Consider the following 22,138-nt stretch of genomic DNA (forward strand, 5'->3'; position numbering starts at 1 on the left):
TACACCAAGTCAATAAAAATACAAAATGTAAGCTTATTAAGTAAATGCATAGTCATTGTTTTGTAGAAGCATAGTGGATCAATGTGTATTGCATAGCTCGCTTCTCCAGGATCCACACTCACACCTAAATAGTCGATTGGCTCGCAACAAATATAAAAGAAGGAGAAACATGCCAAAAGGCGGCCATCAACAGAATCTACATATCACGCACATAAATACCTGTCCAGACAGATCAGTATTAAATGTAAACAGCATAGTCTTTTGACGCCATTTTCTGCACTGATCATGGTGAATATTGAGACAGTAGAGTCATTTTTAAGGAAGTGCAGCCTATTGTGGTGCTGATTTTTAGATTCTACTGCATGACATGGACTATGCTGTTTACATTTATTACTGATCTGCCTGGAAAGGTATTTACATGCATGATATGTGGAGGATTCTGCAATGGCCCCCTTTTGGCATGTTTCTCCTTTTGATATACTGTACTGTATATGTTGTGAGCCAGTCGACTACTTATGTGTGAGTGTGGATCCTGAAGAAGAAAGCATTGCGAAACACATTGATCCACCATGCTTCTACAAAATGATGATTGTACATTTACTTAAAGCGTAACTCCACTTTTGTTGAGAAAAAAAACATTCCCCTCTGGGTGATCTCTGTACATTGCATTGATTTTAACAAACTTTGTTGCAGATTCCTACCTTTTGTTATTCTGAGGAAATAATTGTTTGTTCTTATGTGCCCCTATGCTGAGTGGGTCAAATGGGAGTGGTTTCATAATTATCTATCAGCTATGGCAGCTTCAGGTCTCTTATGAGGAAAGTGGCTTTGTCTGCATCCCTTTGGACATGTTCCTATTGGCAGTATCTCACCAAAAATTACATTTTTGTTGCAGGGGATGCCAGAAATCTGACTTACTGTATATTTTAGGCAGACTTCTGGGAAAATTGGTGAGCCAATCACACAGGCAGGAAATTATTTTTTCTGGGGGTGTGGTCAGTACACATTTTGTGTACAGAACAGCTCCAGGTAGCCATATTGCATTGCATTTTCAGAAAATTACAATGGCTGCAGATTGAAAAGGAAAGGTAATTTTTAATAACACTCAACTATAATATGATTTGTATCGCAATTGTATACGTTATATTGTTTTTTCTTTATTTGGTGATTTTTTTTTCCCCCACGAAAGTGGAGTTACCCTTTAAGAAGCTTGAATATGTCTATGATGTAGTTGGTTGCACACATTTTACAACATTTTTTTAATGTTTGTAATAAAGATTTTGTATCCTTTTTGACTTGGTTTGTAATACCTCTGTTTTGTGGCACAATTAAAGTCCCATAATAATCAAGGTTTTTCTTCATCATTGGAAGTTTTCCTGGAAGATAGAGGAACTCTACTTTCTTTGTAATGTTAATGGAGATGTGGGTGCCTTAATAGGTATTTTATTTTCGCTCCATTCTATACTGATATTATAGATGCCTACTAAAAGGAGAGCCTACAAATATATATGGAATATCATCACAAAATAGGCAACAAGCATTTAAGTATGAATGTTACATTAAAAATAACATACAGATAAAAGTAACACCTGAACATGTATATTCACTGCAAATATACTATAGTTTCCCTTTAAGGTTCTGTAAATGTATATGATCTGCTTGTGAGAACAGGAAGCGATCACAATTCTTTTAAAGAAGTAAGGGGGAAATAAAATTAACATGAAATACTAAAAGAAGATTATTTCCCTTTTTTTACTGTATCTGAAATGAAGCCAACATTGACACTGTAGGAAATTAGGAGAAACAATGCAGGCAACAATAGCTGTAAAGGTAGACAAGTAAAAAAATGCATATTTTTATTACCATCGAACAAAACAGTACATAAAATATGAAAACAGCTGAAAAAAAATTGGTTTTATGTCTGCTAATACATATTTTTAGCAAATTATATATCTGAAAAAAGATCACAATATACAGTAGAACTGGGCTCTGCATTTGGTATCCTGCTGTAAATAAATGTATTGTAAACATTGTATAAATCTTACCCAACATAATAATTTGCATTGCTAATCTCTGAAAATAGATAATAAATAAGGATAACATATATCTAAAATAGCCCAACAACATGACCCTAGTTACATTTCAGAAAAAAAAGGCAAGTACATATACAGAAATTTAAACATATTTATAATGTGCGGCCTCTCCTCATCTTCAACATATCAGAACTGAACAGATATAAGGCAAGTTAAAGCAACTCTGTTACATCTGAAAAAATAAAGCCCAGCCTGAAAAAAACAAAAACAAACATTATTACTTATTTGTCCCACTACCTACATTGTAATCTATGGTGCTTGCTAGTTACATAGTTGTTTGCTTAAACAGAGTAAAGTAAAGTAAAAAGGCACTTTTTGGCTGCAGGATAGGTAGGTTTTAACTGTGTATTTAAAGGCTAGGTTTTTTATCATTTTTGGAAGGGAGAGGTTAATTTTTATAGCCAGACCAACCATAAATAAGGGAAATCATTCTCTTGGAGTAACAGGCCATAGAAAAAAAACAAACACAGGAGGCTTTTTATCCCCAGCGCACTCTGTAAAAAAAAAAAAGTTTTGGCTTGAGTTGCTCTTTAAGGTGGTTGCAAACTCTCACATATACCCAGTGAAGTTAGCAGCCTCAGGTCATACACAGAGATTTAACTACATACATTGTACCTATTTATCTGCATTTTTCTCTTCTCTATATTTATTTAAAGTCCAGAATGTATCTAGCTTGTCAGAACTGTAAGAAAACACCAGGCGAAGAGCTGAAATTACACACTTCAGAGCTCAGTGAGGAGAGCTCCAAGAGCTGAATGGAAGGAAGGAATATCCCCCCCCCCCCCACACACACACACACACACACACACACACACATACAGCACACTGGAACAGAGCTGAGCCTGTCAATCACAGGCTATGTGTTGGAGCTCCCTCCCCATCACCTTTTTACCTTTTGGTGTCAGGAAAAATTGTCAGAAGTGACTCATGCAGATCGTAGAGAAAAAGGGCACAGAAATTACACTTAGTGCTCTGGATTTAGATAAGTCCACACTATAGAGGGATATGCTTTGTTCATATTTCATGCCTGAGGTTTACAACCACTTTAAACGATGCACGGGAATTTTCCATGATGATCCTACAAAAGGCTCAACAACTTCCACTTTTTTTGAAAGTGCTTGCCGTGTGCTAAATCTGCAGCTTTTTTAACATGTTGTATTACAGAATGTAGGCAGGGGTTTATCTGCCAAAACTAGAGAAAAGGATAATGCAGCAAAACTGAATCAGATCACCGTAGCAACCAGACTTTTTCCTTATTTGAAATGTAAAGCGTGTTCAATAACTAAGACCACAACTCCTTTTTTCCCTCATTTTCTTTGCTCCAACTTTTGTAAATCAGCCACTACAGATTGTGGCAGTACCTGCAACCAGTTATTAGCTGCTTTTCTGTTTCAGGGAAAGTCGGACAATGTGTTAAATGGTTATATTCATTGATCTCAACAGCAACTGATTAAAAATTTATTTTACAAAGATACATTTTTAAAAGGGTGGCTGAGTAAATAAACATCATTAAAACAACCGGGTATATTACATTTGTCGAGAAATCTTGCCAGCGATTCTCTATAAAACAAATAGTGTTCTTTGAAAAGGTACTAGACTGTACGTTTTATATAGATTTTTAATATGTGCAGACATGTTATTGATTGCATTGTCCATCAAGACTCCTTACGCTTGTCTCTGTAGAGCCATTCTTGATTTTTGATATGTAATATTTAAGGTATTATTGGTTACTTGCTGGTCTGGTAACTTATGCAAAATATTCAATTTTTCCTGTTAATTTTATAAAATATTGCATTTCTTTAAGATCATTGCACTTTTTGTGTCTGTAGCATATTTATTTAGCACAATAAAACTTCTATATAGTCCCATGATCAAAATACACAATGGGTATTTTCTGCTAAAGAATAAGAGGTCCATTCAACTGAGGGAAAAACATAAAGACATACTCACTCTAAATCATATTAGAAAAAGATTGAAAACCTAAAACATACTTGTACAGTTTGAAGTAAGAAAAGAAAAATGAAACATAGGGGCTAATAACTCTCTCAAATAAGAACTCTAGTTTTCCCGGGTCCACTTAGACCAGCTTAGTGATAGCTTGTGTAATACACATGGTCACAAGTAATAAATACATGAATTACAGTTAATATGATACTACATAAATAAGAGAGGTGGTTGAAACCAGCCAATTGTAAAAGAGAAGTGTGCAGGAAGCATATGCACTGTGCTCAGGAGGATTACCTGGATGATGAGATCACAGGGTAGAAAGTCAAATGTTACTTAGAAGATACGTTTTAGTGAAAAAAAATACAACTCTGGCTCAGTCATTCCCCCCTGTGCTGATTATCCAAAACAATGGGCCCACGGCATTATCATTATTGACTTTTAAAAACTTTCACAATACATGGGGTTTCGAACAAATGTAGCATGGTCCCGGTGTTCTTTGTATGTGTTGCAATAAATATCTGATGCTTAAAGTCTCATTAAACCTACATTATAAAAAAACTCTTAATAAATTCTGTATTACATGCTGTTCATACTCACCCATTCACTGTGGGATTTGTTTTATGTATTCTGCAAAAAAAACCTGGTTAATCCTGCTTTTCTCTATTTCCCCCATTTGATAACGTCCCTAGTGTAGTTGGGGATTTTGCAGATCAGTGTTTGCAGCTCTGCACATGCTCAGTTTTCAGTGTGTTTCTATGCTGGGAATTTCCTCCATATGATATTTTAGCAGCCCATGTAATTATAGAGTCTCGTATGTGCGTGTATACACAGTGGTAAATGACAGCCCACTCCCTCCCTCCTCCCCCATGCCTACTAACCAGCTAAACACAATGAGGGTGGGATACTACATCTTGATTGATGGAGGCTTCTCCTCCTTGTCATTCTAAGACACAGGCTTTGACCGGCAGAAATCTGCCCACACTGTGCCATGGTCAACAACTAATAAAGATTTGATTTCAAATGTATATTTAATTTAATATTTATATAATAGTTTATTGATAATAATATTTATTTTTACTCTGTATTCCAAAGGCTGTTTTTTTTTTTTAACATGTGACCAGCAGCAGAGGATTAGAAGCTTCTCCTGCTTATGTTTCCCTGCAGACAGGCTGGGAAAGATCTGGGTCATGTGACAGCTGTATAACGTTAAGGAAAAAGGTGTTTCGATTTTTTTTTTTAACTAAAATACCTACAGTGCCATCATCCACATACAGAAATAGAAGGGATCATGTAAATTAACAGTGTTTGTTTAGTATCACTTTAATTTAATTTCACTATCAATTTTATAATGAATCCTATGATTAAAAAAGAAACCTTCTAACACAAAAATATGAGGTTAAAATGTGAAATCTCTCTTTAATACAAGTTTGTGTTAGGACCTCACTATAGAGTGTAATGATAAGTATGTATGAGAATGTAAGCAGCTTGATGTAAAAAAAGGTTATAATTGTGCATATAGTTTACATTTACATACATGTATAGGAGCAAACGTACACTATATTGTCAAAAGTATTGGGACACCTGCCTTTACACACACGTGAACTTTAATGGCATCCCAGTCCTATTCTGTAGGGTTCAATATTGAGCTGGCCCACCCTTTGCAGCTATAACAACTTCAACTGTTCTGAGAAGGCTGTCGACAAGATTTAGGAGTGCGTCTATGAAAATGTTTGATCATTCTTCCAGAAGCACATTTGTGAGGTCAGGGCACTGCTTTTGGACAAGAAGACCTGGCTTGCAGTCTCCACTCTAATTCATCCCAAAGGTGTTCTATTAGTTTGAGGTCAGGACTCTGCAGGCCAGTCAACATCCTCCACCCCAAACTCGCTCATCCATGTCTTTATGGACTCTATGGACAGCCTTCCCAGAAGAGTTGAAGCTGTTATAGCTGCAAAGGGTGGGCCAACTCATTATTGAACCCTACAGACTAAGAATGGGGAGCCATTAAAGCTTATGTGCGTGTAAAAGCAGGCATCCTAATACTTTTGACAATATAGTGTATTTGCTTGCTGCATTCTGTAAGTAATATATAATGGTGTCTTTCTGATACTTGATTGTGTTTTACTGATACACTGTGAAAAACCAAATCCATGTGTGTGCATAAAATGATTGAAATGTATCAATGTGGCCTATCTGTCCCGGCATCTGACCAGCAAGAATGCTGACTGAAACACAAATATTTAGTGATGGGAAAGCCAAAAAATCTATACAAAATGTTTTTCAATAGCTAGCAAATTTACTTTTAGGCTCCGTTCACATGTAGGCGTTTGGGGCGTTTTTGGGGAGTTTTTCTGCTCTAGGATCAGCTCTCAAAACGCCCAACAAGACAAATCCTATTCATTTCAATGGCCCCTGTTCACATCTGAGCGTTTTGACGCTGTAAGCAAAACTCCCAACGCTCAAAAAAGTACATGAGCTTCTTTTTGGGCAGATACAGGCATTTTCCATTGGTTTCTATTCAATCTAAAAACACCTGCACAAAAAAACGCCTGTAAAAACGCCTGAAAATTGCGGTAAAATTGCGGTAAAATCGCGAAAACGCTACGCTCAGGTGTGAATGTAGCCTTAGGTACATTTTACAATAACAACTTTGACAAAAAAGCTGATTGTTTTCTATATAGAGCTGCACCAGATTTTGCACTCCCCAGTTTTAGTAAATCAGCCCTTATCTGTCTGTGCACCATTGGTTGCTTGGACAGTGGTGGCTGAGCAATAAAGCATAAATGACTTTTATGGTGCAGGTGGTGCCAGCATTCAAGCAACCAGCTACACTACAAAGTGTACAGTATGGACAACACCCCTCCCAAAGTGAACAGGGTTACTCCCTGGATTTTAGAGTTAGTTAACATGGCTATATTCAGCATGCATGCATAAACCCAAAAATACACCAAAATACACTATAGGTGCCCTTAAAGTTTTGTAAACTTATAAAGTTTGGTTGTTAGAGCAGACAGTGACTCTTTAAAACACTGGAGGGACTTATAATAAATATTAAATATGGTAATAAAGAAAAACTTCCTGTTTCCTATTGTATTAAATACATCCACTCTTTAGTTAAACTGTATCATGCAGTCTGCATTCTTCCACCTGTTTTGCCAAATTTATATCATTATTTTAAGCTAAATGACAATAAAACATATATACATTACCAACATAAATGCTTTAATGCTTGACTTGGGATATTTTAAAAAGAAAGGAACAATGCCTCTAACAATGGCCCAAGACTCCCAGCTCCCAACTATAAGGCAGTTTGTTTTGGCAAAAGCAGGGCATACAAACAAGATAGACCACACTCTGTGTCTCCAGCATTTTTTCTTTAAACATCCCAAATAAAATATTGAAAACATATACAAAGACCGTTACCAGCACTTTTTAGGTACACTTTGATATTTGTATTTTTGTATTATAAAACAAGAAAAAAAATAATAATAATAATATTTCCTTTTATGCATATACAGTATATTATTGAAGGGATATTTTAATAAAAAATGCAATTGAACCCTATGTGTATTTAAAAGTCCCATTAATGGTCTTTGTGTTAGCAAGTGAGAGCATAGGTCGCTGTTGAGAAATGTAGCCTGAACTATTTGTGACCTTTAAGCTATGCAAGTAGTTTGCACTGCCATAAGATTCTTTCTTAGGTTTTTATTGCCAATCTTTTTACATATTTTTTTCCTTAAAGTGGTTGTAAATCCTTACATATACCCAGTGAAGTGGCTGACCTCAGGTGATACACAGAGATGAAACAAATCCTTTTACATAAGTTGTACCTGTCTATCTGCAGTATTTTCTTCTCTACATTCATTCAAAGTGTTGAATTTATAAAGCGTGTCTGGGAGTTCAGAGAAAAAGAGGTGGAGAAGAGCTCTGAAAGACGATTAGAGGGAAGAGACAAACCCCCTCCACACAGTACACAGGAACAGAGCTGAGGCTGTCAATTTGCTGGAGGTCCCTCCCATCACCATTTTTCTCTTGGTGTTAGGAAAACTTAAAAAGTCCAATTGAACCAGCAATAAGGTGCATAGAATAATGATAAGAAAAATCCAATCATGAAAGATGGTGGCAAATGATGTGACCAAGTTGTGCAGCAAATCCCTCCACCATTAACGGTATAAATAAGATTGCGCTCACCAAATGGAAAGGACCCCAAATACCTTATGGCAAAGAGGTCAAACAGGCTTGAAAGAAATATTGTAGTGTCTCCACAGGATTCACCGTCCGCGATGAGCAACGTGCCAATCACTGATGATGAGGATAAGACGGAGACTCCACGAATGAATAGGACTCCAAATGCCATATAGCATAGGAATCAAACCAAGCTTGAAAGAAGTGATGGAGTGTCCCCACAAGATTCACCGACCACGTTGGACAGCGTGTAGATCCCCAATGGATGAGAGCAATCATGAAATCCACTTCCACAATGGGGGGGTGTATCAAAAAAGAAAAATGGGGGACATATAGTGTAATATTGCTAAAACAATTTATTTCTAAAAACGGCTAATACACTTACAAACATCCATGACAGAAAAGCGTGTAGAGTATATAAAACAGCTGTGCTGACTGAGTCCTCTTAACATGTTTCGGCATACGTGCCTTTTTCAAAAGATATGTGTCAGCAGATAGAAACACTTCTATATATAACATATCACCTGGTTACAAATGAGCTAGGCAGGAAGTGAGCCGTGGACCGCCCAGAACCGGAAATGAGACCGGCTTGTGTTCCAAGCCTCAATTTGAAAAACCGCCAAATAAATACAGAGCATCACTTCCTGAAACCACACAGGAAGTGATGTCGATCATGGGGACAGAGCATCACTTCCTGAAACCACACAGGAAGTGATGTCGATGATCATGGGGACAGAGCATCACTTCCTGAAACCACACAGGAAGTGATGTCGATGATCATGGGGACATCTCTCCGCCCCTTTGTTTACTTCTCGCATCCAGTATGCAGAAAACACAGCCGTAATGGACTAAGTGTGTTTCCAGAGAAGCTATATGTTCTAATTAAAGAACACGGCTAAATGTGATTAAATAAAACGGTCCAGGGCTCATTTCTTACAAATTATTAATAGTGGATAATAGTGTATCATATGAAAAAACTATACAAAACACGCCAAAAACGCATAATGTATTTCTTAAAATCCAAATTAAAACACAAAGACCTAAATTAGAATAACCTCAATATATGGTGTGCAGGTAGCTTACAAATCTAGGTAAAATCATAAAATGCAAAAACCATATATGCTCTAAGAAGGTTATTGTATATTATACACATGGCCTGCGAATCAGTACACAAAATGCAGAAAACCAAAAAACACCAAAAAATAAAAATTTATGAATAAAAGCGAGAAAGGAGGAAGGGAACTGAACAAGTGGGATATAGAAAATGAGGGACAATGAATGCTATGCTGTATTAATGAACGCGTTAATGTCCCACTCTATATTCAACCCAAAAGGATGGTAAGATTTCAAGGTGTAAATCCAGTACGTCTCTCTCCTAGAGACACCCCGAATTTTAGAGCCACCCCTCCAGGGAGCTACGTACTGGTCTATAACCTGAAAGAGAGTACCAGTGGGATCTTTATGGTGGAATGTAAGGTAATGTTTGGATACATTGTGCTTGTCTTTACCTGTAATAATACTGGTGATGTGCTCATTAACACGTACGTTAAAAGATCGGATGGTACACCCAACATATTGCTTTTTGCAAGGGCATGTAATCAGATATACTACATAAGTAGTTACACACGTGGCAAAGAATTTAATTTGATATAAACTACCCGTGACTGTTGATTGGAAGGACAAAAATGTTCTTCTCTTGTCACAATTGAATTCACACACCCTGCACCTTCTACAGGGGTAAAACCCAAAGAGATCTGCAAAGAATTTCTTAGGTTTTATTGGTTCATCAGGTATGTTAGGGGCTAACTGTCCTCTCAAGGCAGGAGCGCCTCTGAAAGTGACTAGTGGCCGAGCAGGTAAGACAGAATTCAAAATAGGATCATTCCTAAGTACATCCCAATTTTTGAAAAAGATTTTCTTTATTGAACTATGTTGAATCGAAAAAATAGTGAAAAAGGACCATTTGGCAAAGTTGGATTGATTGATCACGGGTCTGTGGTTGTCTGGACCCCGATAGTAGCTGCGCTCTATCAATCTGAGCAACCTCCATTATAGTGGAATCAAGGGTGTCAGAGTTGTATCCCTTCACCATAAACCTGCTTTTTAATAACTGGGCTTGTTGGAGAAATTAATGATCTTGAGTAAAATTTCTTTTGAGTCTAATGAATTGACTCTTGGGTATACCGCCCAGCCAGGCCTTATGGTGACAGCTGTTGACCGGTAGATATGAATTACGGTCGGTATCCTTAAAGAAAGTACTGGTGATAAATGAATTATCAACCAGTGAAATATTTAAATCTAAAAAATGAATATTGCTGGAACTATATTCAAATGATAGATGGATACCTCTTGTGTTGCTATTCAGAAATGACATAAACAACTCTAGAGAAGGTGCATCACCCTTCCATAAGAGGAGGATGTCGTCTATATAACGCATCCACAGCACCAACTCAGGTGCGTCACACGGATAGATGACATCCTCTTCCCATTTGGCCATAAAAAGGTTGGCCACGCTGGGGGCGAACTTCGCCCCCATGGCCACACCCCTTTGTTGTAAATAAAACTGGTGGTTGAACCAGAAGTAATTACGGCCTGTAGCGAACATCAAAAGATCCAAAATAAAATCTCGGTTTGAAGGGGAGATGGAATCGTCTGTTTTCAAAAAATTATCAACAGCCTCTAGACCAAGGTTGTGTGGGATACAGGTATATAGAGAGAGGTGACGTCTGCCATCACCATAAGATGCTCACCCTCCAACCTTAAATCTTTTAGTTTGTTAATAACGTCCCCGGTATCTTTAACAAAAGAAGGGGTTTGGGTAACTAGCGGCTGTAAATAAAAATCAATATATTTGCCAATCCGTGATGTGATGGAATTGATACCGCTCACGATTGGACGGCCTGGGAGATGAACAGAATTTTTGTGTACTTTAGGTAAATAGTACATTACAGGGATACGGGGAGCGGTAGGGATCAAAAAAGACTTTTCTTTCTTATTGAGTAAATTCTTCTCGTAACCCTTCTCTACCAATTTTACTAACTCACTCTTAAAGTTAGTAAAATTGGTAGAGAAGGGTTACGAGAAGAAAGAACACAAGAGGTATCCATCTATCATTTGAATATAGTTCCAGCAATATTCATTTTTTAGATTTAAATATTTCACTGGTTGATAATTAATTTATCACCAGTACTTTCTTTAAGGATACCGACCGTAATTCATTCATATCTACCGCTCAACAGCTGTCACCATAAGGCCTGGCTGGGCGGTATACCCAAGAGTCAATTCATTAGACTCAAAAGAAATTGTACTCAAGATCATGAATTTCTCCAACAAGCCCAGTTATTAAAAAGCAGTTTTATGGTGAAGGGATACAACTCTGACACCCTTGATTCCACTATAATGGAGGTTGCTCAGATTGATAGAGCGCAGCTACTATCGGGGTCCAGACAACCAAACCACAGACCCGTGATCAATCAATCCAACTTTGCCAAATGGTCCTTTTTCAAAAATTTTTCGATTCAACATAGTTCAATAAAGAAAATCTTTTCCAAACATTGGGATGTACTTAGGAATGATCCTATTTTGAATTCTGTCTTACCTGCTCGGCCACTAGTCACTTTCAGAGGCGCTCCTGCCTTGAGAGGACAGTTAGCCCCTAACATACCTGATGAACCAATAAAACCTAAGAAATTCTTTGCAGATCTCATTGGGTTTTACCCCTGTAGAAGGTGCAGGGTGTGTGAATTCAACTGTGACAAGAGAAGAACATTTTTGTCCTTCCAATCAACAGTCACGGGTAGTTTATATCAAATTAAATTCTTTGCCACGTGCGTAACTACTTATGTAGTATATCTGATTACGTGCCCTTGCAAAAAGCAATATGTTGGGCGTACCATCAGATCTTTTAACGTACGTGTTAATGAGCACATCACCAGTATTATTACAGGTAAAGACAAGCACAATGTATCCAAACATTACCTTACATTCCACCATAAAGATCCCACTGGTACTCTCTTTCAGGTTATAGACCAGTACGTAGCTCCCTGGAGGGGTGGCTCTAAAATTCGGGGTGTCTCTAGGAGAGAGACGTACTGGATTTACACCTTGAAATCTTACCATCCTTTTGGGTTGAATATAGAGTGGGACATTAACGCGTTCATTAATACAGCATAGCGTTCACTGTCCCTCATTTTCTATATCCCACTTGTTCAGTTCCCTTCCTCCTTTCTCGCTTTTATTCATCAATTTTTATGTTTTGGTGTTCTTTGGTTTTCTGCATTTTGTGTACTGATTCGCAGGCCATGTGTATAATATGCAATAACCTTCTTTGAGCATATATGGTTTTTGCATTTTATGATTTTACCTAGATTTGTAAGCTACCTGCACACCATATATTGAGGTTATTCTAATTTAGGTCTTTGTGTTTTAATTTGGATTTCAAGAAATACATTATGCGTTTTTGGCGTGTTTTGTATAGTTTTTTCATATGATACACTATTATCCACTATTAATAATTTGTAAGAAATGAGCCCTGGACCATTTTATTTAATCACATTTAGCCGTGTTCTTTAATTAGAACATATAGCTTCTCTGGAAACACACTTAGTCCATTACGGCGGTGTTTTCTGCATACTGGATGCGAGAAGTAAACAAAGGGGCGGAGAGATGTCCCCATGATCATCGACATCACTTCCTGTGTGGTTTCAGGAAGTGATGCTCTGTCCCCATGATCGACATCACTTCCTGTGTGGTTTCAGGAAGTGATGCTCTGTATTTATTTGGCGGTTTTTCAAATTGAGGCTTGGAACACAAGCCGGTCTCATTTCCGGTTCTGGGCGGTCCACGGCTCACTTCCTGCCTAGCTCATTTGTAACCAGGTGATATGTTATATATAGAAGTGTTTCTATCTGCTGACACATATCTTTTGAAAAAGGCACGTATGCCGAAACATGTTAAGAGGACTCAGTCAGCACAGCTGTTTTATATACTCTACACACTTTTCTGTCATGGATGTTTGTAAGTGTATTAGCCGTTTTTAGAAATAAATTGTTTTAGCAATATTACGCTATATGTCCCCCATTTTTCTTTTTTGATACACCCCCCATTGTGGAAGTGGATTTCATGATTGCTCTCATCCATTGGGGATCTACACGCTGTCCAACGTGGTCGGTGAATCTTGTGGGGACACTCCATCACTTCTTTCAAGCTTGGTTTGATTCCTATGCTATATGGCATTTGGAGTCCTATTCATTCGTGGAGTCTCCGTCTGATCCTCGTCATCAGTGATTGGCACGTTGCTCATCGCGGACGGTGAATCCTGTGGAGACACTACAATATTTCCTTCAAGCCTGTTTGACCTCTTTGCCATAAGGTATTTGGGGTCCTTTCCATTTGGTGAGCGCAATCTTATTTATACCGTTATTGGTGGAGGGATTTGCTGCACAACTTGGTCACATCATTTGCCACCATCTTTCATGATTGGATTTTTCTTATCATTATTCTATGCACCTTATTGCTGGTTCAATTGGACTTTTTATGTTGTCGGACATTTACTCAGTTTTTAGCGCTACACATTTTTCTTTTTTTGTATTTTTCATCACTTTATTGTCTAGTGATTGGTGTTAGCTGCTCATTCTCACATTTTAAGATAGCGCAATATAATTTTTGGATTACACTGTTGTTAGGAAAACTTGTCAGAAGTGATTCAGAAGACAAAAATCACACTTAGTGCTCCTAATTGAGATGAGTACCCACTATAGAGGGATATGCTTTGTTCATTTTTCATGTCAAGATATTGGAGGGGATAATAAGGGACTATATAAAATACTTTAGAAATTAAAACATTATCATTAGTAGTAATCAGCATGGATTCATGAAGAATTGTTCTTGGCAGACCAATCTAATAACCTTCTATGAAGAAGTAAGCTGCCATCTAGATAAAGGAAAGCCTGTGGTGTATCTTCATTTGATACAGTTCCCCACAAATGCTTACTGTACAAACTAAGGTGTGGACCATGGGGTGAGTACCTGGATTGAAAATTGTCTCCCGGAGCGAGTTCAGAGGGTGGTGATAAATAGGGGGTACTCGGATTGGTCGGGGGTGGAAAGCGTTGTCCCCCAAGGATCTTTCCTGGGACCAATCCTGTTTAATGTATTCATAAACAACCTAGAAGAGGGGATATCCAGCACAATCTCAGCATTTGCAAATGATACTAAGCTAAGCAGGCCAATATCTTCTATACAGGACGTGGTAACCTTACAAGCAGACCTGAACAAAATAATGGGGTGGGAGACTACATGGCAAACAAGGTTTAATGTTGAAAAATGTAAGGTAATGCACTTGGGTGCCAGAAATACGAACGCAAGTTAGTAATTAGGGGGAGAACCTCTGAGTGAATTTATGATGGAAAAGGACCTTGGGGTCCTAATAGACAACACGCTTAGAAATGTCATGCAATGCCAAGCTGCTGCAAGCAAAGCCAACAGAATACTAGCATGTATAAAAAATGGGATTCACTCGAGAGATAAAGTGATTATTCTCCCACTCTACAAGACTATGGTCCGGCCACATCTTGAGTATGCTGTCCAGTTCTGGGCACTGGTCTTCAGGAAGGATGTGCTGGAACTAGAGAGAGTCCAGAGAAAGCCAACAAAGATAATTAGGGAAATGGAGGACATCAGCTATGAGGAAAGACTACAAGCACTGAACTTATTCTCTCTGGAGAAGAGACGATTGAGAATGGATATAATATCAATGTACAAATACTGTATTGGTGACCCTAGCATAGGGAACAAACTTTTCAGAGAAAGGGAATTCAATAAGACATGGGGCCACTCACTAAAACTAGAAGAAAAGTGGTTTAACCATAAACTGCGTAAAGGGTTCCTTACTGTAAGAGCTGTAAGGATGTCAAATTCTCTTCCACAAGCAGTGGTATCAGCAGGGAGCATCTAAAGTTTTAAAAATTAGATGGACACCTTAAAGACCTCAACATACAGGGGTATACAATGTACGGTTAACAGCAAACACACACACACATCATAGGTTGGACTGGTGTCTTTTTTCAACCTCACTAACTATGTATGTTTATAACTATGTATGAGGTTTAACCACTTTACCACCGGAGGATTTTGCTGTCTTACGTCCAGGCCACTTTTTGCGATTCGGCACTGTGCGACTTTAACTGACAATTGCGCGGTCGTGGGATGCCGTACCCAAACAAAATTTACGTCCTTTTTTCCCACAAACAGAGCTTTCTTTTGATGGTATTTGATCACCTGTGCGATTTTTACTTTTTGCGCTATAAACAAAAAAAGAGAGTACATTTTGAAAAAATAACAATATTTTTCAAATTTTTTTATATGAAATCCCCCCCCCCCCCAAAAAATGTAAAAATCAAAATTTTTTTAAATTTTTGCCCAATTTGTTTTCTGCTACCTATGTTTGGTAAAAAAAAATAACAATAAGCGTATTTTGATTGGTTTGCGCAAAAGTTATTGCGTTTACTAAGGGAAAGATTTCTGTCATTTTTGGGGGTTTTTTTTTAACGAGTAATGGTGGCGATCTGCGATTTTTTTGCAGGACTGAGACATTGTGGAGGACAGATCGGACCCTTGACTGCCATTTTTGACACTTTTGGGGGTACCAGTGACATTTCTACAGTAATCAGTGCTATAAATATGCACTGTTACTGTAAAAATGACACTGGCAGGGAAGGGGTTAATTTTATTGGAGAGGGAGGGGTTAATGTATGCCTGGTGCTTACTAACGTGTGTGGGGGAGTTGACTGAGTGACACAGTGACAGATCGCATGTTCAGCTATGCTGAACCCTGCAATCTGTCACTGTCTGTCACTTAGGAGATCCGCCCACTTTGTTTACACAAGCGAGCGGATCTCCAAACTCGATTCCCCGATGATCGGGGAAGAGCGGCAGTGATCACCGCCATTCCTCCCCTGACCCGACTCCTGCTGTGACTGAAAACAGCGGGAGCGAGCCTCCGGTGGTGCACGAGCGCCGCCCACAAGGGGAGGAGTCCAGCGACGTAGGTCTACGTCGCTGGACGGAATCGAGCCACTTTGCCGCAGTACAGTCCCAGTGACTGGTCGGCAAGTGGTTAAAACCACTTTAATGTAGAACTAAACCCTCACCGTAAAGCACATGTGTCAGTGTGTCTTAATAGAGTAATGCTTATCATGTGATAGTCTGGTAGGGTATAAGTACTATTTCACTGAATCTAATGGATATTAACCTGTAGCCTTGCTGTCTTTTAGGACAAGGGTTGTCCTATGGCCACTGAAAAAAACAAACAAAGAGGGTGCTCAGGTTTAATGCATTATCCCACAAAATTTTATTTTACATATATTAAAAATAACTACTCACAAACTTCATGTTTCGAAGGGATTTCCTTTTTGCTCAGAACCTCCTTATCTTCTGGAGACTGTTAATGTCTGGAAACACTAACCCATAGAGGAGTGGCTCTATGAGTGCTTTTAACTCATATGTTTGTGAGTAGTTCTTTTTATTAAAATTATATAACAATGTTGTGGTATAATGCACTAGGCCTGTGCACCCTTTTTTTTTTTTTTTTTTCAGACTCTATTTTATGTACCTGTTATCTCTGCCTGCCCAAAAAAAAAAAAAAACAATGCTCAAGTTCTAAAGCCAAATTTCCAGCCTAAGGGCTCTTTCACACGGGCGGTCCGATCAGATCCGCCTGTCAGTTTTTTAGGCGGATCTGATCGGATCCTCCATGCAGCTCTATGGGGCAGCGGGTGTCAGCGGAGGTCACCTCCGCTGACACCCGCTGCCATCTGCATCCGATCCTGTGCTGAAATCTGGACGGATGGAAACCCTATTTTTCCATCCGTTCAGTAATCGGAGCGGAGCGGATCTGATGAGAGCGGACAAGCGGTCCGCTCTCCTCCGATCCCCCATAGAGGGCAGCGGGTGCTGAGACACCTCCCTCTCCGCTCTGCAAGCGGAGACGGAGCTGTCATCCGCCCGGCTCAGCAGGGATCGCGGATCGATCCCCGCTGAGCAACACGGATCCGCCTGCGGAGGCGGACCGTGTGAAAGAAGCCTAAGACTTGAGCAGTGCCTGTAAGATAAGATACAGGATTTATTACTATACAGGATTTATATAGTATCAGAAGTCTGTGCAGTATAGTTACAGAATGTACTGTTACAATACAATTCAATAGAAGAGGTTTCAAATGGCCCTGTTTGTGAGAGCTTACCATCTAAAAGTGAAGGTCAAATGATACAAAAGTTAATAACTGTGAAGGATGAGCTGATGGAGAAAGAAAAAGTACAGCTTATTGGGTGGAGATGGATAGGCATCCTTAAAGAGATGAGTTTTCAGGAATCACCTAAAGGCAGACACATTAGGAAACAGCCATACAGATTGTAGTACGGATGACAAGGGGGGGGGGGGGGAGAGCAGGAGGATCAAAGAGGACAGTTTGGGGGATATTTTGAGATGAGGTTTTGTTATGTAGCTCAGGACAGGGTTGTGCATGGCTTTGTATGTTGTTAGTATTTTGATTTTAAATATTCAGGCGAACAGAAGCCAGTAAATGGATTGGCAGAGAGGGATGGCAGAAACTGAAGTGTTGTGGTAAGGTGGATGAGTCTAAACAAAAACATACCGCCAATTTTTTTTTAAAAAAAAACAATATTTTTTCCTTTCTGCTATAAAACCTATCCAATCAAAAAATTGAAAAAAAAAATGTCTTTATAAATTTAAGCCAATATGTATTCTGCTACATATTGTTGTTAAAAAAATCCCAATAAGCTTATATAGATTGATTTGTACAAACCCAACTTAAAGCAGGACTACAATATTGAGGTGGACATTCTGACAATAACTGACATTTTCGACATTGATTAGTGCTAAACAATATGCACTGTCACTGTACTAATGACACTGGCTGGGAAGGGGTTAACATCAGGGGGGATCAAAGGGTTAACTGTGTGCCTAACCAGTGTTTTACTATACTGTGGGAGGTGCTTTTACTAGGGGAAGAGATTAAATGTATTCTCTGCTTTTCAGAGACACAAATTTTATCTCTTTCTCCTGTCAGAATGGCGATTTGCCTTGTTTACATAGGCAGACCGCCGTTCTGCCTCTCTGCTTGATGATCAGTGGGTGCTGGCGGACATCAAATGCGCGGTACCTACCGCTTGGCTCCCGCTATGTGTGATCAGGAATAGGGATGGATGTTCAACTTGAACATCGGGTGTTGGTTGAACACACGAACAGCCGAGGAGCTCGGCGGCAAGTTCGCCCGCCGATGAGCACCCCATAATGCACTGCACAATTACAGTACATTAAGTGCTTGTGATTGGCCAAAGCATGCATCTGACCTGTATGCTTTGGCCAATCACAGCACAATGTTCTGTCAGAGCCATGATTGGGCAAAGTTAGGGTGCCTTTAGCCAATCATGGCTCAGGGGCTAAGTCCACGCCCCACACTATATAAGGCTGCTGCTGACATGGCAGCCTTGTATAGTATGTGATAATGGAGATTAGGCAGGTAGTTAGTAGATAGTGTGTTGAGTTAGTGTAGTGCAGTCTGTGTAGTGCACAAGTTATACCCCACTTTTAAAATGTAAAGATATGTTGTAGTCCTGCGTCCCCTCTCGATCATGAGCAGAGCCATGCCAAGCTGACCAAGATTTTCCATAGACGCCAATGTTAATTACTTGACGTCCGCACTATAGCCGAATGACGGCTACAGCACAGACCTGAATTGCCGGGAGGGTGTACAATGATGTCCTCTCGTCAATGCGCGGCCTGTGCGCTCCCTGCAGAGCACGCCCGACTCGCTCTGTGATCGGCGAGTCCATGAGACTCGCCTGATCGGAGATCGGGGGCGATCCTGTCAGTGTGAGGAGAAAAAAACAATGATTGCTAGCTGCTGTCAGAGGGACATCGGTCCAAGAGGAGAGGTATTATTTGTGCCCCCAGTGCCATCTACTAGTGCCCACCAGTGCCCCATCATGTGTCCCCTACCAGTGCCTATCATTGCCCATCAGTTCCACCTATTAGTGCCAATCAGTGCCTATGAGTGCCACCTATTAGTACCCTTCAGTGCCACCTACCAGTGCCCTTCAGTGCCACCCATCATTGCCCATTAGTGCCACCCATCAGTGTCAGCTATCAGTTCTGCCTTATCAGTGCCACCTTATTAGTGCACATCAGTGCAGCCTTATCAGTGCCCATCAGTGTCACCTATCAGTGCCCATCAGTGCAGCCTCTCAGTGCCCAACAGTGCAGCCTATCAGTGCCCATCAGTGCAGCCTACCAGTGCCTATCAGGGCCTATCAGTGCAGCCTCATCAGCACACATCATTGAAGGAGAAAAATTACCTGTTTGCAAAATTTTATAACAAACTATAAAAACAGGATTTTTTTTTTCAAAATGTTCGGCTTTTTTTGTTTGTTCAGCAAAAAATAAAAACCCCAGTAGTGATTAAATACCACCAAAAGAAAGCTCTATTTTTTGAAAAAATATATAAAAATGTCATTTGGGTACAGTGTTGCATGACCGCAAAATTTTGTCATTCAAAGTGTGACAGCGCTGAAAGCTGAAAATTGGCCTGGGCAGGAGGGAAGGGGGGTTTAAGTGCCCTGTAGGCAATGTGTTAAAGACAGGGAGCAGTGCAATGCCAAGCTGACCAATATTTCCCCTAGATGCCAATGAGCACTAAAAGCTATAAAATTGGTCTAGGCAGGAAGGGGGTGAAAGTGCCCTGTATTTAGGCGGTTAAGGGGAACACTATGGCAGAATTTTTTAAAAAAACCGCATGCCCCCCCCCCCAAATCTATACCAGGCCCTTTGAGCAAGTTTAAATTACATTTTTTCCTTTAGAAATGTCAGTATTGCTGCAGCTGGCTACATGCATCGTACAAATGTGCCACTTTGAAGGCACATTAAGAGGACCCCCAGGCACGACATTTAAAGGAATTTTTCATTTTTATTGTTTCACTTTAAGAATTATTAAAATCACTGCTCCCCCCCAGTTAACCCCTACACCCCCTGTCACAACACACACTGTATACAGTATATAGCATTTTCCTATATACCCGTATAAGTGTGACTTGTGACCAGGTTTAGCGCTTGCGGCCTTTCCTTTTATACTTAGGATACCCGCCACCCCCCAATAAAGATTTAACCTCCTGATCCCCCCCTGATCACCCCCAGTTAACCCCTACCCCCTGTCACATTGCACACTAATGCACACGTAATATAGTGTTTTACTGTATTTTGCATTAGTGTGATTGTGACTTGAGTTAGCGCTAGCGAGTTAGTTTCTGTCCCAAGGAGGTTTAGGGTCCCCGCCACCCCCCCAATAAAGATTTAATCCCATGATCTCCCCCTGATCACCCCTACACCCCCTGTCACAACACACACTGTATACAGTATATGTCATTTTCTATATACCCGTAAAAGTGTGACTTGTGACCAGGTTTAGCACCTGCGGCCGTTCCTTTTAGGTTTAGGGTCCCTGCCACCCCCCCATAAAGATTTAACCCCCTGATCCCCCCTGATCACCCCCAGTTAACCCCTTCCCCCCTGTCACATTGCACACTATACACATGTAATATAGTGGTTTACTGTATTTTTGTATTAGTGTGATTGTGACTTGAGTTAGTGCTTGCAAATTATTTTCTGTCCCAAGTATGTTTAGTGCAGATCCCTGGCGCATAGTTATAAATAACCCCTTGATTACCACATACTGTACACACACACACACACACACACACACACACACACACACACACACACATACACTTCCATTACTAGTATAGTATTTGAACATATCAATATCTGATCAGAACTATACTTGCTGCATCCCCATAGTTTAAGGTTCCCAAAACGCAGTGTTTGCACGATCAGCACTGATTCCTGCCAGCACCTGCGTTTAACCCCTCCGCCCAGCCTACCCAGGCAAGTGTAGTAATCAATAGATTACTGTCACTTAAAAAAAACACAACACACAAAACCGCTGTGTTAGCAGAGTCAGGCCTGATCCCTGCTAGCATTAGCAGTTTTTTTTTGGTAGCGGTTGAAATAGTCCTTGACAACCAGGTGCTTTTTTTTCCTGTGAGTCACACTACTGTACTGGTAAATTTAGTTACTAAAATGACCAAACGTTGGTACAGTAGTGGAGAGGCTTACAGTATACTGACCATGTCAGATAAGAGTGATGGGAAAGCCTCACTGGCAGAATCAGGGTCAGTATACGAACCTGAAGTGAGCAGCGGCTCCCTGACAGATAGCTCCGACGACGGATGGGTCCCTGTTAGAATCAGGCGTACCCGACCCCATTCTGGAGTTGCTGAGATGCAGGAATCGCAGCGTGCTCGTATGGAGCAGAGTGTCGGTACTAGTGCCGCTCATCCTTCTGGTGGCCTGGCAAGTGCCAGCGGCCTAGTACACCCTGGACCTAGTACAACCAGCACTGCAGTAACACTTGGTGACGTGGCGAGTCCCATAAGTGCAGTTGAAGCTGATGCGGTGGCTAGCACGAGTAGTGGCCCGCAGCCACTGCGTATTCGAAGACAGACCCGTAGAGCCCATAGTGCCCTCCCTGATGCGCTGGCATATCCCAATTGGCAACCCACTGATACTACAGTGCCAGTACTTCCCTCATTCACTACCCAACCTGGAATCCACGTGGAAACAGCCAATTTTATGCCCCTGCATTTCTATGAGCTGTTCTTTACGGAAGATATTTTCAGATCTTTTGTGGATCAATCAAATTTATATGCACGCCAATTCATTGCCGCCAACCCAAATACGCCACTTGCCAGACCATCCGGCTGGAAACCTTTAATGTTTCCTGATTTTAAACTTCTCCTGAACATGGGCATAACCAAAAAGAGTGAATTGTGGCTATATTGGT

The 22,138-nt window shown here is 40.1% G+C and overlaps 1 long non-coding RNA gene across 1 annotated transcript in view; it reads right to left on the bottom strand.

The window, feature by feature from the left end:
• LOC309567504 overlaps positions 1–22,138 on the bottom strand; it is a 373,653-nt gene that overhangs the window by 144,771 nt on the left and 206,744 nt on the right. The gene's annotated exons all lie outside the window — the stretch shown is intronic.

Source organism: Pelophylax lessonae (assembly GCF_965119305.1).
Source record: "Pelophylax lessonae genome assembly, chromosome: 1".
Classification (NCBI taxonomy): Eukaryota; Metazoa; Chordata; class Amphibia; order Anura; family Ranidae; genus Pelophylax; species Pelophylax lessonae.